The sequence below is a fragment of the Musca domestica genome, unplaced genomic scaffold (genome assembly GCF_030504385.1).
Source record: "Musca domestica strain aabys unplaced genomic scaffold, Musca_domestica.polishedcontigs.V.1.1 17, whole genome shotgun sequence".
NCBI lineage: Eukaryota > Metazoa > Arthropoda > Insecta > Diptera > Muscidae > Musca > Musca domestica.
In genome coordinates, this window is record NW_026712230.1 from 4325381 (window position 1) to 4341330 (window position 15950).

The 15950-nt window shown below is 34.3% G+C and overlaps 1 protein-coding gene across 1 annotated transcript in view; it reads left to right on the forward strand.

Annotated features, from left to right (window-relative positions):
- Positions 1–15950, forward strand: part of LOC101898254 (uncharacterized) — a 474481-nt gene that overhangs the window by 148767 nt on the left and 309764 nt on the right. Inside the window, exon 5 of the mRNA XM_059120397.1 lies at positions 4074–4104. The gene's annotated coding sequence lies outside the window, so the exon portion shown is untranslated. The remainder of the gene's footprint in view (positions 1–4073; positions 4105–15950) is intronic.

The window sequence follows — 15950 nt, forward strand, 5'->3', positions numbered from 1 at the left end:
CTATTGTCTCGAATAAAATTTTTGTCTGGATATGTGATGGGAAATCTCAATGGTTTGGCTGTTATAGGCCAAATTATATTAAAAACGTAAGAAAGTGGAAAATCTGAAAGTCAAAATGTTTTAGATTGTAACCGTAGAAATATAGTTTTTTTCGGTGTAACCCCAAGAATATATGTGTCGAGGTTGAAACCTTGTTCCTATAAAGACTATCTACATCAGCAATATTGGTACAACTTTAAACACTAGACGAAATTTTATAGCCTACGTCACACTGTGTTACAGTGTATGTTTTCGTTTGTTTATAACATGCGAACGGTAACGCAATTCCAATATAAAGTCCGATTCTCATTTCCGCTTTTTATTGTTATTATTATTTTCAAATTCATTACATTCAATATAATATAAGGTCCCGCGCCAGGAGGCATAATTGGGACAAGTTGGCAAATTATTTATACATGAATTTCATATATACAAATTTACTATATACATGTTGTAATGTAAATAATTATGTAAACATATGTTTTTTTGCTATATCAGAAGTGACTCAAGATTATCTAAAATATATTTTTTTGATGCAGTTTTAAAACGTGAGATCGTTTGAATCATTTTTATATTCAAAGGAAGATTATTGTATGTCAAGCCGCCAACATATTCAATACGCTGTTTTGTCTTTTCTGTTCTACATCTGTCCACTCTTAAGTTTATTATATTTCTAGTATTAAAGAGTACTTGATTCTGAGGAAAAAGTATTGTATGGTAACCAACATTCATCAAAGATTTAAAAACTTATTTTACTATGCCATATTTATACAACTCATAAGCAGGAAGTACCGTGTTACATACATTATTAAAAAGTTGCGATGTAGAAAAATTTCTGGGTAGGTTAAAAACCAATTTCAGTGCTTTGTTTTGCATTCTTTGTTGCGCTTTAAAAGCTACATTATTTCTGTTATACGCATAAGCTGTTATTAAATAGTTTAAATGTGACTGAATTAAACAATTATATATCATTGATTTAGACTTGACATATAATTTATTCTTAAACTTCTAGAGAACACCTAATGCTGGAGCAATTTTCATCTTAATTGAGTCGATATGTTTATCCCATGCAAGGTTATTCTGCAATATTACACCAAGATACTTGACACAGTCTGTTTCCTGTGTTAATTGCCCATCAATAAAAACACTAAAGTCAGTATCCGTGGGATTCGGTCTAAATCTTATAAGTTTTGTTTTACTAGGATTTAATACTAGTCTGTTTAACCTAGCATATTCAAATAACAGAGCAGAGTCGCGTTCAATTTGAGCTTTTAAAGACAAATCATATTTATACGGATAAAAGAGGCAAATATCGTCGGCAAACATAAATAACTTCCCATTTAACTGAAGATTACTAATGTCATTGAGAAATATGGTAAACAACAAAGGTCCAAGACAACTTCCTTGGGGTACACCATAACCAACACGTCCCAAAAAGCTTTGACACTCATCTATTGAAACGTACTGCTGTCTTTTAGACAGATAACTTTTAAATAGTAGAACCTCTTTATCTTTTATTCCATAGAAGGGCAACTTTTCCATTCTTCTGAGTCACCTGTTTGTCCGTCTGTCTATTAGTGTCCTATTGAAACATTTCTTTAGGCAGTTTGACTCACAAATGGACCCGATTGAAACTAGTGGTGATTGATTCAGATTTAAATATAGATCCAATGCTCATTTTCTCTCAATTTAACTTTAGTTGTGCCCGAAATGCGTATTTGACACAATCCAATATATTTTGGGAAATACGATAAAATTCAGTCTAGAAGTAAGTTAAAGAAACTTAGAACAACATCTGCAATATTTTTACCAAATTGATTCAGATATATCACATAATGCGTAAAACTAACTTCGTCTAATATAGGATAGATTGATTCAGATTTAGAAAAGGCTCCCAACCGATTTCAAAGTTTAATTGCTCTAAATCTGTGTTTCACATTCAATGACGCTCATACAGAGTTCGCCATCTAACGTCTTCAAGTACTGCTTAGTTTGTGAATGGCAACACTTAGCTCATGCCTGATTTGAAAGTTAACAAATTAAAAAGTATCAGTCGGTTTTGCGACATATATATACACTTAGCCTTGCTTTATGATTATTTAAACTGTTGTTCTTTATGGGGGATTATCTGAAAGTATGGGTCAATATTGTCCATTTCGTATGTGTCTATGCCTGATATAAAAATAACAAGTACCAGATTTTAACTAAATTGACTACTTCCTTCACTTTTTTGGTAAATGTGATAATTTTTGTAAAATGTTTAAATAAGCGTGAGGTACCATATATAGAAGGCCGAAGTCAACTTTAATTTAATGATAAAAATATTAGTGTTTAAAAATTTAAAGAGAATCGAAAGAATTATGGAGTTGGGGAGGTATTAAAAGGAGTTTTCCGAAAAATTGCATAGTGTCATCAGATGTCGGATTGAGAAAAATATTAAAATATACCAAGTTTGAAAAGAACCGTTGAATTGTATCGCAAGTTATGAGAGACATAAGTATTGAACACCCTTTGACTTGGACCCTTTGCGGGGAGGGAACAGATATCTATAAACATTGGAATGCGACTGTGTAGATGCTTATTTCGCATTTTATGGAAGATATAATTTTTCAAAATATCGACCCCTTTGTGTGGAGGTACCAGAAGGAGTGGACCGATACATTCTCACTTCACACCGGAAATTTCGTTAGTGGAAATATTTGGATGTGTGAAATTAAAAGAGAATATCATGCCCGTTTAACGTTTTTTTAAGAGTTATAATTATTCAAGATTTTAGCCCTTTTTGGAGGAGGTACTTATTGGAAAGGGCCGATACTGTCCATTTTAGCACCAGACCAGACCTAGCACTGACAAAAATGTTGGAATCTGCAAACTTTGAATAAAAGTGGATCGTTTCTTCTTTTATCAGGTTAATTATTTTTTCTGAAAATTTTGACCTTTGGTGGGGGAGTTATCAGAAGGAGTGTGCCATCTCAGACTCGATATAAGTTTAACAACAATATTATGATGTACCAAATGTAAACCAATTCGGATACTCCCTTCGAGAGTTATCGTGAGCACCAGCCAGTCAGACAGACGAACGGAACCTCCTAGATGGGGTTTAGTCCAAGGGAGCCTAGGGTTGATGAGGCACGTTTTGGCCGTATCAAGATATAAACTCCCTGTAGCAATATGACAGAGGATATAATTAATTCTATCTTTCCGCTGGGAAATCTTGCGACATTTCTTTGAAAATCACTACTCTTTTTGGGGCGGATTTTGGTCCAGAGGCATAATTGGACAATTTTTGGTGGAAAATGAGCAAGGAATGTGTGTTATGTTATCGCACAACGTTAAACGAAAATTTGTACACATAAATTGAAGATGAGGATATTGGCAACATATGGCTTAAAAAATGGTGGATCGCATGATGGATGGCCCCAATCAAGTACATAACCGGAAACTTTTCGATATTTTGAGTTGTTTAAGTGTTTATGTTAAGCAGAACACCGCTACTGTGTTAGAAATGTTCACTTTATACGAAAGAAATATTAAAATGCTAAAAATAAAAATTTCAGATAATCTACCCTTCTGCAAAAATTGCAGATTTTTAGTTTAAAAATACCAATTAATATTCCATACCAACTAATATTTCTTAATTTTTCTGAACTTTTTCTTTACGATTAATTGCTTTGAAATATATTTGAGAAACAATTTAATTCACAGAATGCTCCGAATCCCCATCTATAAATATTTATTGTTATAAAGGCTCAATATTTTGTCATTATGTGTTTTTAAATAACTTATTGCCTCTTATCCACAGCTACTGTTTTTGTATGGTAGATAACAAAAGAAATGTAGAAATCTGCAAAAAAAATTCAACACCAATTTACTTTCACCTTCAAATGACCATTGATAATGTGTTTGTGATTTGTGAATGATGTGGGATGATGCTAATAAAAATAATGAAATAAAAATAAAGTTTGTAGCTTAAGTCTTTTGTTTATGTGACGAAAAATATAATAAGACATTATTTTCTTGTGTTGTCTTTTCAGATTCGATAATAGTTTGCAATACCATCACAAGGTAAGTAGCAAACTTTAGAATTTGTTTACATAACACTATTTTACTATATTTCACTTTCCTTCAGCGCTACCTTGCCTTATATGGGTTCTATAGTGAAAGTTTTTGTTCCACTCATTGCTACTTTACTGCATATTTTGATTTCATTTGAATTTGTTTTTATATTTCAAAACTATCTTTGTAATAAATAGAAACACCTACGTTTGTATCTCGGCTCTTTTTTTCCCAGCCGCACTTTGGACATTTGAATTTGTAATTACAAGTATTGTGAACCTGTTCTTCAAACCAAATCAAATTGTGGCGCAAAATATCTCTCGTAGACAAGTGCCAAGTTCTGTAATTACGTTACGTGCTAACAATGCGGGCTACTGTCGCTGTCGTTGTGGCTGCTGTTTCTTGTGAATATTTCATGGCGTGGAATGTCGTCGTTATTAGGGTCAAGATTTCTTTTAGGCGTTGTAGCAACTGAGTGAGAGAGAGGGTTTAATGAGTGTCAAGTACCATTGTTGCCACTTCAAAGATGGAAAATGCGTTTTGTGTCATATGCGAATGTGTGCCGGTGTGTGTGGAGTGAAAGTTATTTGTTTATATCAAATTCTGAATTTTCGTTAAAGTTTTTGTTAATTGCCATGTAAAGAAGAGAAATATTTTCTACTTGTCAGTTTTCTTTGAATTTATTGTTAGTAAAAGAAATTTGTAGTTCGTTTTATGTGAGGGCACACAATAGATGGGCTCGTTCTTAATAATTCTTTAATTTTACATAAGGATTCTATCATGGCGAGTTAAAAGTTCACATCAAAAAGTAACCTAAACAGAGGGGGAAATTTCACCCCACACTCTCTTCGAAGTTTTATATATTTTTTGACTTTTTCGGATTAAAATCCCTTGGATTTCTTGCCACATTTCAAAGCTCTGTATTAAATGTATCAAAAAATATTCCAAAAAATTTTGGCCCACTTGAAATTTTTCACAGCCCAGGTGGGATATTATATATGGAAATTATAAGAAAATTTGAAGTGAATAAGAAAAAAGTCATAAATATTAAAAAAAAATTAATAAATCTACAAAATTGATGTTTTTATGTAATATATAACCTCTTTGCCATATTTTGCTTTTGTAGGATTCTATGACAAATAGTTGTGAAAATATTTTGACTTTCTACGATCCCATTTTTAGGTGAATTTTTAACCATATTAAAAAGAACCCTTCAATGACTTGTTTGGCATTTTTGACCATAATGATCCTCGCATTGTTATCAGTAATATTGTCAAAGACACTAGGGAGTTCCAAAGTTTAAAAAAAGTTGGAGAGGTCCTATGGCGAAAAACAGGTTTAGAACCTAGGTTTCCTTGGATGAAATCCATTTCAGGACATTCTGATTTCATTTAGCTATTTAGAAGACAAATAAGTAAAAACCAGTAAAGAAAGTCTTAAAGTCGGGCGGGGCCGACTTTATGATACCCTACACCACTTTGCTATTTAGTAGAGCTCCGCATAACAATTAAAATTTTTTTATGGGAGAATTCAATCATACACGCTATGATTATAATTATAATTTAAAGTTCAAAGGACTAAATATGCCGAAGCATTTGTATCTTTTAAATTCGGACTTGTATTGCCCACTTGGTGCACAATGAATTTGAAATCGGATAAAAATATATATGGAAGCTATATCCAAATCGGAACCGATCTCGATAAAACTTTCCAAAAATATTTCTGAGCTGTATTTGATATATTTCCCTGAATATCCTTGTTACGGAGTGCATATTACGGCTGTTGGTAACAAATATAACAAATCGGACGAACCGTATATATGAGAGCTATAACTATATCTGAACCACTCTTCACTAAATTTTACATACTAGCTTCTAGATTAAATTCGGTCGTAAATGCCAAATTTCATCCCATTTAGGCAAATATTAAAATAAAAGGTAAATCGGACGAAGATATATATGTGAGATATATAAATCTGAACCTATCTCGATAAAATTTGCCAAAGATATTTCTGAGCTGTATTTGATATATTTCCCCAAATATTGTTGTTACAGAGTGCATATTACGGCTGCGGAGAACAAAAATAACAAATCGGACGAAGTTATATATGGGAGCTATATCCAAATCTGATTTCGATAAAATTTGGCATACTTATTTTCAGGTCTAATCTGATCGTACATGCAAAATTCCATACTATTCGGACTGATATTACACGTTTGGTGCACAATAAAAGGCAAATCGGACGAAGATATATATGAGATATTATCTCCAATTTCAATAGGGTTCGTCCTTGGGCCAACTAAATTATTTGTGTAAAATTTCATCTCGATAGGGCACTAAATGCGAACTGTACTTTGTTTACAAAAATACATGGACAGACGGACGGACGGACAGACGGACGGACGGATATGCTTAAATCGACTCAGAATGTGATTCTATGCAGATCCTCAAAAGGAACTATGGGTCTATCTCGTTTCCTTTTGTCTGTTACAAACAAATGCACAAAGACATAATACCCTGACCACCTTGTGGTGTAGGGTATAAACTGTAATATCCTCCACCGTTAGGAAGGTGAAAGAGGGACGTCGGTAAATAGACTTAGCATTTTACGCTGATCCAAAATGTATATACTTTTTAGGGTCTATCATGATTATTTCGAGGACTCATAAACAGAATAACAAAGTTAATATACCCTCCATAGAATAGTTGAGGGTAAACAAAATATTGCCGAGATTACTATATCGCTAAAATTTAAGGATTCCAATAAATCTTAATTTGATATATTTCAAAAAATTATCCCCCTCTTTGCTATTTAAACTTCAAACTTGTTTCTCAACTGATTTATTTACTGCACTGCCTTAAAAAGAATCGTTGATAGCTTTTAGTGTCTCCACATATGAACCACAATCGAAGACAACATTCTTGGAGCAATTCATTACCAAACAAATTTGTTTCTTTCCAACAACTCGTCTACTTAATGTTACATCAGAAATTATAGCTTTTGGTAAATCATTCAAACGACTTTACCTGTTTTAAACGTCTAATGATAGACCATTTAAATGGGCAAAAATACGATCTCAACATCTATGATGATGATGATGACTTCTTCTCTCCCCCCCCCCTCTCTGTTTCTCTCTCTCTTTGTGTCCCAAAAAGTTTGTCAACTATGCATTTTACATGATTATAGGCCAAACTGCGACTCTGAAGACATTTTATCAATCACTACTCTGTGCCAAATAAATTGTCTGTTGTGCGATATAATAACCAAACTAAAGTCTTCCTGATTCCATCAAGCGAATCACATAATGATACCGTGCAGCCAAAGAGCCGAGGAGTCTCGACAACAATGTATTTAGAGCTTGGCTCATAATAAGCGTCTATTTTGCATAAAACGTTCTTCACGACCATCAAAGTAATTACGCACTGCACACTCTCCGCCGGCAAGTGATGATGTCTGCAAAAGCCGCTAGGGCTTTGTTGCTGTAGCACCACTACCACCACCAGCACTATCATCGCCATCACCACGAGCAGGAGACTGTCTTCCACACTGGATCACACTATGTAAACACAACAATTTTATTGGGGGAAAACCCCTCCCACAAAAATCTTAATTTGATTGAAATTGAAACGTTTGAAATGTTTGTTGTTGTTGTTGCTGTTATGCAAAGTGAATTTTACAGCCTTGGCCAGCCACTGTCAGAGTCAATGCCAGAACATTGGCATTGGCCGGCCACATGAAGTTGTTCCCCACAATCATGATGAGTCGGACGATGATGGTAGTGTTTACGATGACGGTTTAGTTCGGGATAATGATAAAGAAAACAAGCATCATTATCATTAGACAAGTATACAGACAGATAGCCGGACGGACAGACAGGCGGACGGGCGGACAAAGTAGTTGCACTATCCAGTGTATGGACTTTTTCTTGTCTTATTTACGGTCCACACTGCCACTGGGAAACTTTTATCAGCATATGTGTTGTTGTCGCTATTGCTGCCGTATTTGTTGTTGTTGTTGGAAGATGAGTTGGTGGCTTATGCTGGCAAAGTTACAAAATAGCTTCCGCCTTTGTGTAGGCTCTTAAATAGTTTAGATGTAATATTCACGCTACATAACATCTTGGTAGAATATACTAACTGGGCAATTGTTCATCAAAATGGAAATTCTCGATAAAAATTTGGATTAGATGAGGCCCTTTACCAAAAAAGGGATAAAATCAAAGTAATAATAGCAAATAGTTTATGTCATTGATACGCAAAATGTGGTTAATTTGGATCAAAATACTTTCAGGGCCTTATCCCATTTAACTCCGTTCACTTTTTGGTATAGTCCCTATAAATACCTAATTTCAAGCAGTTTGCTACAATTCGGAAATATATTATAACATTTAATTTCTCAATTTTTTTCATATTTTGAATTCTTAGCAAGTAAAAGGACCCCGATGCAAAAATTATTACTAAATTATTACTACTACTATGGTCTTTGCCACCTTTTCCAATTGATTTGTATCTTATTTCGCATTTGGAATTCCAGTGAGTAGAACACCACCTTGAAATGAGAATTCAAACCCATTCAGAAAGTTTGCCCCCATTGAGAATATTGGTTGGAAAAGTAGACTATGGGGACCGTATAATCAAATTCGAAATTAATTCGAGAGTTCAAAACCGATTCGGAGAATAGACATATCCCATTTGGTGCATAAAATACATGAAATCCGACGAAATATATATGGATGCAATATTCAGATAACAACGGGCTTATTTGACAAATTTATTATTGTACCAAATTCCGAATATGTTCCAAATTCTGTCACTCATTCCGAATTTCATTGGAATCGGACATCCATATCGTGTTTGGTGCATTAGATTAAATTTGCAACATTTATTTTTGTACTGAATTCCGCCACACATTTTGAATTTCTTTGGAATCGAGCATACATATCGTTATTGGTGCAAAAAATGAACACACAATCGACCAAACCTCATCGATTTCAGCATAATTTGGCGAGTTTATGTTTGTAACAAATTTCATATCTCAGTCCGACATACATGTCGCGTTTCTGAATTCTGCACCGATTTTAATATAATTTTACAAATTTATTTTTGTACCAAATTCCGTCAGTCCTTCCGAATTTCATTGGAATCAGACATACATATCGTGTTTGGTGCATCAGATATGTGAAATCGGCCGAAAATATATATAATTTGACAAAACTATTTTTGCTCCAAATTCCACTAAGCACCCCAAATTTGAAGACTATATTTGTAATCGGTCAATGAATATGTGCATATGAAAACTAAATTTTCGGAGGTACCTCCGATTCTGACGCTGCACCTCCGGTTCCAAGTGTAATTTCAAAAATTTATATAGCCTATGGTCTTTCAGGCTATGTTGTAGTATATCAGGAAATTTCGAAGAATATCTGTTCTGCAGTTTGTGAGTCTATAAATTACAAACAAACAATCAAACGTACAAACATCCTCTAAATCATTATAGGTAAGAAAAAAAAAGATAATGAAAATAAATATATATACAGGGTGAGATAGGGTGAGATTTTTACATTTTTTTATATTTTATTCAATGAAAGAAGAAATGTCGGAAATAGCATCAAATTTTAGAATAAGTTAAGATATGTTCGAACTGGTCACCTTTGGCACGAATTATGGCCTTCAAACGGCCAATGAAACCGTCACACGCTGCGCGAATGTTGCTCTGCGGTATTTTGGCCCATTCCCGGCAAAACGCTTGCTTGAGCTGATCGACACTTAGGTATTTTATAGTGCCAACCTACTCCAGACACAATAGTCCAACGGATTGGTATCTGGAGATTTTGGTGGACATTGTGTGCTGGACACAAAGCGAGGAACCAAAGGTGCATATTTTCAACTGACCTCTTTGGCAATGAAACATGAACATTTAGTTTGTTTACAAACTTCTGGACAACGAATGTTTTCTCATCGGAGAAAACCAAATTCGGCAGTTCACCACTTTCGGCCAAAGCAACTCTTTAGCTCTTAGTTCTATATATATGTGAATATGTATATATATATATATATATATATATTTCGAGGTGTTACAAACGGAATGAAAAACTTAATCAGATCATCAGATGGTGTTGCAAGGTGAAAAATAGAACAAAATATGCAATTCATATTGTAAGTCAATTTAAAAAAATTCTATGTGATAAAAAATGTGGTAAAAAGTAAACATATATCTCAAATTATAACTGAAAAATAGTCACATTTTTATCAGCGTCTTCTTTTGTGGCATTTCTAGATTTTATTCCTTTTTGCCCAAAGGCAATCCTGATTTGGTGAGAATTGTAAAAATCAGCCATTCTTGAATTAAAAAGTTGAGATTGTGTATATTTTGGTTTCAAGATATCGCATACATGATATCTGGAATGCCAGCATCAAGGACACGGTCAGGTGTGATCTTTTCGGTGCAATTTAAAATATTCGCGGTTCAATGGAAAGTTTCGAATTTTTATATAAAATTTATGTTCTAAATACGTTTTCTTCAATGAACACTAAAATAAAAAATATGCTTCTGCTTAGCCCTAAACTCTAGTCCCATGCAAAATCCCGAGTCGATTAGTCTGTAATTGTAACTTCTAGAGGAACTACTCCTTAGCCACATGTCGTTGGGTATAATATTTTAATTTTCTTATTAATATATTTGTTATTACTTACAAAAAACATGCTTCATAGACTTTTTATGCAGATATAATTTCCCCACTATGATTTTCATTCGGCCCCTATGTCTGGAAAAATTAAACATGTTAACATCAGACATCCTCCTGAAACCATCAAATCAAAATCGTTCCACATTGCCGTGGGTAGTGCATTCATTCCTTTTGCGCCGATAAACGATGCAATTTGCCAATTGCAACAGTATGAGTGTTACACCAACCACGACCAGCACCATCATCATTTTTAGCTGTGCGGTGAATCCCGCACCAAAGAACTCCATTTGAATCGTTTTCCACTTAGAATAGAACACATTCAAATACCGTTACTTATGCAATAAATAGCTGAAGATGAAAAAACGTAAAAAACACCATGGCAAGAGACAGCGCGAGAGGGTTTATGCGGGTTCAAGAAAATAACATTATGCGGAGAAAATTGGCTGGGACAATTGGAGGAAAAAAAGTTAAAATCCCATAAAAAGTATTGTCATTAGAAAATTGCAGTACGAGGGGCGAAGTGGAAGTCATCAGAATATATATAATATTATGTTTTTAATTATTTAACTGTGATGAACAAGGTATGGCGAATAATAGACTGCAGCCAAAATTTTAAAGTTTACTATAAAAATTAAAATTTGTCAAATATTCGAATGCAATGTACTATTAGGATTTTTTTTCGAAAATGTTTCCTCCCTTTTCAAACGTCACTTAAAAATTATTCTTTATAATAATCGGATCCTAGCGTCACTCAGGTATAAAATTCCCTTCCTATTACCTACATTTACATTTCATTATTATTTAATATAATTATAAACTCCGCCATAGCGTGGAGGGTATATTAAGTTTACTCCGTTTGTAATACCTCAACATAAAATTCTATGTCGATTTATCGATGTCCGTTCGTTTGTCTGTCTCTGGAAATCACTCTAGCTTCCGTTTGTTCTGTAAGATATTGAAAATGAGCTATATAGGTCCACATTTTGGTATGGCTCCCATTTCATTGTATCGACATACATAAAGCTTTTTTTTGGTGTTTCAGTCACAATTTTAACCCACATTTGCTGTTAATTGGCAGCATATGTTCCCATTATGTAAGGAATATCCTCGCATAGAACTGTCAATGTACATAGGTCTTAGTTTTCATATAGTCTCCATATAACTGTACCTACAATTATTCGGTATTTTGATCATTTGTGTCACACGTTTCATCGGAAACATATCAAAGTTGGAATATGAAGTTACTAATGGGTACTGCATCCTATGACAGGAATAGGTCCCTATCTTCGTATAGCCCCCATATAACGGTACTGCCATATATTCGCTTTTTCGATGATTTTAGCGACTTTATTTGCAGCAATTGTTTCAAATTCCGTATTTTAAGTTCGTAATGGGTGCTATATCCTGTGACCGAGAATTACATATGCAGGCCCAGATCTTCGAATAGCCCCATATAATACTACATCCCTATATCCGGTAGTTTCCCATATTCACAGCAAATGTGTTAATAGAAATAATGGGATGAGTGAATTATGAAGAGCATGGGATGAATATTTCGGATCTTATAATCATTTTGGTTATTCAAAATTATGACTCTCTGTGGGTTAGCACCAGAAGAAATGGTCTGATCTTCTGGGATGAGTGATATATGAAAATGTCCCGAAACGAAATTGGTCCAAAGAGAGTCTAAAACCGTTATTTTGATGAGGCACGTTTTGGCCGAATGATATGTACCCTCTTTTGTCATATAGCTTATTGTGCCACTTATAACACCCAGATTTGTGAATTTTTATGGTTAAAACAATATGCATTGAAGTTTTAAACTACAGGCTAGCCGCGTTGCTTGCTAACCGGGCCAACTATTTTACTATAAACGAAAGTGGTAAAATCTTACCTCTTATGTTCATTATATTTTCCAAATTTGTACTAAATGAATTAGGGTCCACATTTTTAAAACTTGAGTAGCGGGTATTTGCTTGTCACTTATAAAGGTAACACAATCCATAACTAAGTGCAAACTTTTTCAAATCAGGTCGAATATAGCGGTTCGCTCTTACTGTGTTCAAAATACAAAATTCCACTGTGAAATTTTCGACGTCATTATATCTGGAATTACATAAAATTACCCAATTTTACAATTTCTTAGTTTAAAACAAGTGAAAAGCCGTAAGTTCGGCCGGGCCGAATTTTGAATACTCTCCACCATTTGGTACGAATTTGGCAATTTTCAAAAACAATAAAATCCGTTAAAAATTAAAATATTAATAATACCGAATGTAGCCGTATATTAGGGTCTATACGACGACATGGACCTGCATATGTAACTTAAAAGAAACTTAAAGAAATAAATTCGGTAAATAAAGTAGCTAAAATCATCAAAATGCCGAATATAGGGAATATATGTACCATTGTATGGGGGCTATACCAAAACGTGGACCTTCAGAGACAATTCTCTGTTTTAGGTTGTAGCATCCATTTCGAATTTCAAATACCAGATTTGAAATAGTTCCGGTAAATAATGTTGCTAAAATCATAAAAATACTGAATATCGGGAGGTACCATTATATGGGGCTATACCAAACGTGGACGAACATGGCCCTACATACATGCATTTGAGTAAAATTTTGTCAATCTACTTCATTTCGTTCTGAAGATTGAGTGATTTCCGCAGGCGGACAGACGGACGGACATCGCTAAATGGACATCGAATTGCATGCTTATCAAGAATATATATACCTTGTGGGATCTTAAATGTATATTTCGAGGTGTTACCAATGGAATGACAAACTTAATACCCCCATATTATGGTGAGGGATATAAAAAAAGATATTTAAAATAAAACATTGAAGATAAATTTAACTTTGATAAAAAAGTGATTTTTCTCCTGCTTTAAACGCAATTTCTCTACAAACTCGCAACGTATTTTATTACAACGAAAATTCAAAAACAAACCTCGTACTTTTCTACTTCATGTGTAATTGGAACATTATTATATCATTAGTTTTTTTCTTTTGGTCTACGATCACATTGACTTGGCCTCGTGTTCATAAGAGTATTCATGTTAGTATCATACCAAGCATTCAAACATATGTAAAAAATTTCCGAAGCAGCAAAAACGCCACAACGAAGAATGTAAAGTTTTGCCATAAAAAACAGTTGTGACAATTTGCTTTAAACGTTGTTTTTGGATAGAGCCTTAACATTCGCTGTTGTGACGTTTACAGCAATGTTGTTGTCAATCTATCTTTGTTTATTACCAGTATGGCATAACCCCTGCCAACCAGTCAGCCAGTCATCCAGCCAGTGACGGTGATTGATGATCATTAAAGTTATAATTCTAATGGGGCTATTTCTCTCGAGTTTTTTTCATTTTTGTGCTCTGTTCTGGATTTAATTTGAATATGGTACCTTAGATGTTGTTGTTGCTTTTAGGCTAGTCAACTGAACAAAAAAAAAAAATGTTTCATTCATCAGTTCGTCGAGCTTGTTTGGTTACATAGTTTTTTCCCCCCGATAATTCTAGCGTAAAATTATTATGTTGTCTATCAAAATTTGTTGGAAATTGACATAATAATTTTAATGAATTGGCAAAAAGAAACAAATTTTCAACTTCGTCCGAAGAGGCAACCATTAACAACAATTCGTTATCTGAAATATACCATAATTTGAAATAGAGTTCATCTAATAGTTTAGGAAACGCCTATCGTGATGATGGCATGTTTTCATTCAGAAATGACAACATCTATATAATTAGTTAAGTTCTTAGAATATGTTTAGAATTTTGCGAATATTGTGAAATAAAATATGAGGAATGGTAGTTCAACTCACCACGTATTGGTATTTGTTAGTTTTAGTTACTAACATCTAAAACATATGGATCTTATAGTTTCGGTACAAAATTTCATGTTGCACCTTCAATAGTTTTTCTTGGACTGCTGCAATAGCAGATGGTTTAGTATACCCCCAAATTTCTCCATTATTCTAACCTTGTCTACAAATTTAGCTAAATTGCGGAACTTCGTTAATTTGAAGTCACAAACGGAATGACAAAATTAATATTTCAACAAATCAAAAACGTAATTTGCTCCCAAATTGTTTCAAAATTGAATCGGAAAAAAGGAAAAAAAAAATCCGTGGAGAAAATTTAATTTAATTTATTGATATATATAGCTTCAGAGGGTATCTATCCCCTCAAATGGTCAAAATATGCCTCATGAAAATAAAGTTTCAAAATTATTGGTGTCTTTGGATGAAATCTATTCCAGCATAGTTGGAGTCAATATAGCCACCCACGTCCGTCCGATTCGGTACAAACACTTCTATATAGTAGTATTTTTACACAGCTAAGATTGAGTTCCGAGGAGGGCAATATTGGTTCACTCCTTCAGGCACCTCCCTATATAAAAGAATAGAGTGACTGACTGACAGATTCATCAACATCCAGTCGAAACAGCAGATGCTAGAATATTTTAATTTTGAATGTATGTCAATGTTGCTTAGTAGGGGTGGGAGGCTGTTTGTTTGTAAAAAGGAAGGGAGATAGCCCCATACAGGATGAGATGAAAAACTGCAACAAAGTCAAACGCCATAATTTTTACATTTTTTTTTTTAATTTTATTGAATGTAAGCATAAAATGTAGGAAATTGCATCAAATTTTAGAATAAGTTTAGATTTGTTCAAATTGGTAACTTTGGCACGCTGCGCGAATATTGGTCTGCAGTATTTTGGCCCATTCCCAGCGAAGCGCTTGCTTGCGGTGATCAACACTTTGGTATTTTTTAGTGCCAACCTTGCCTTCCAAAATTTTCCAGACACAATAGTCCAATGGATTGGTATCGGGAGATTTTGGTGGCCATTGTGCGCAGCCAAAATGTTTGCATGCCCAAGGCTTTAATACACCCTCCAGAATATTTTCACGATAATATTCGGCATTTATTCTGATGCCACGGTCGATTAATACCAGCGGAGAGCGACTATCGGCTGTTATGGCGGCCACACCATCACTATGGCCGGCGCTTGAATTCTGGTGGCCAACCGAAGGTGCACATTTTCAGCTGCCAAAGAGGGCAAGTAAACACGATCATTTTGTTTGTTTACAAACTGCTGGACAAAGAATGTTTTCTCATCGGAGAAAACCAAATTCGGCAGTTAACCTCATTCAGCCAAGC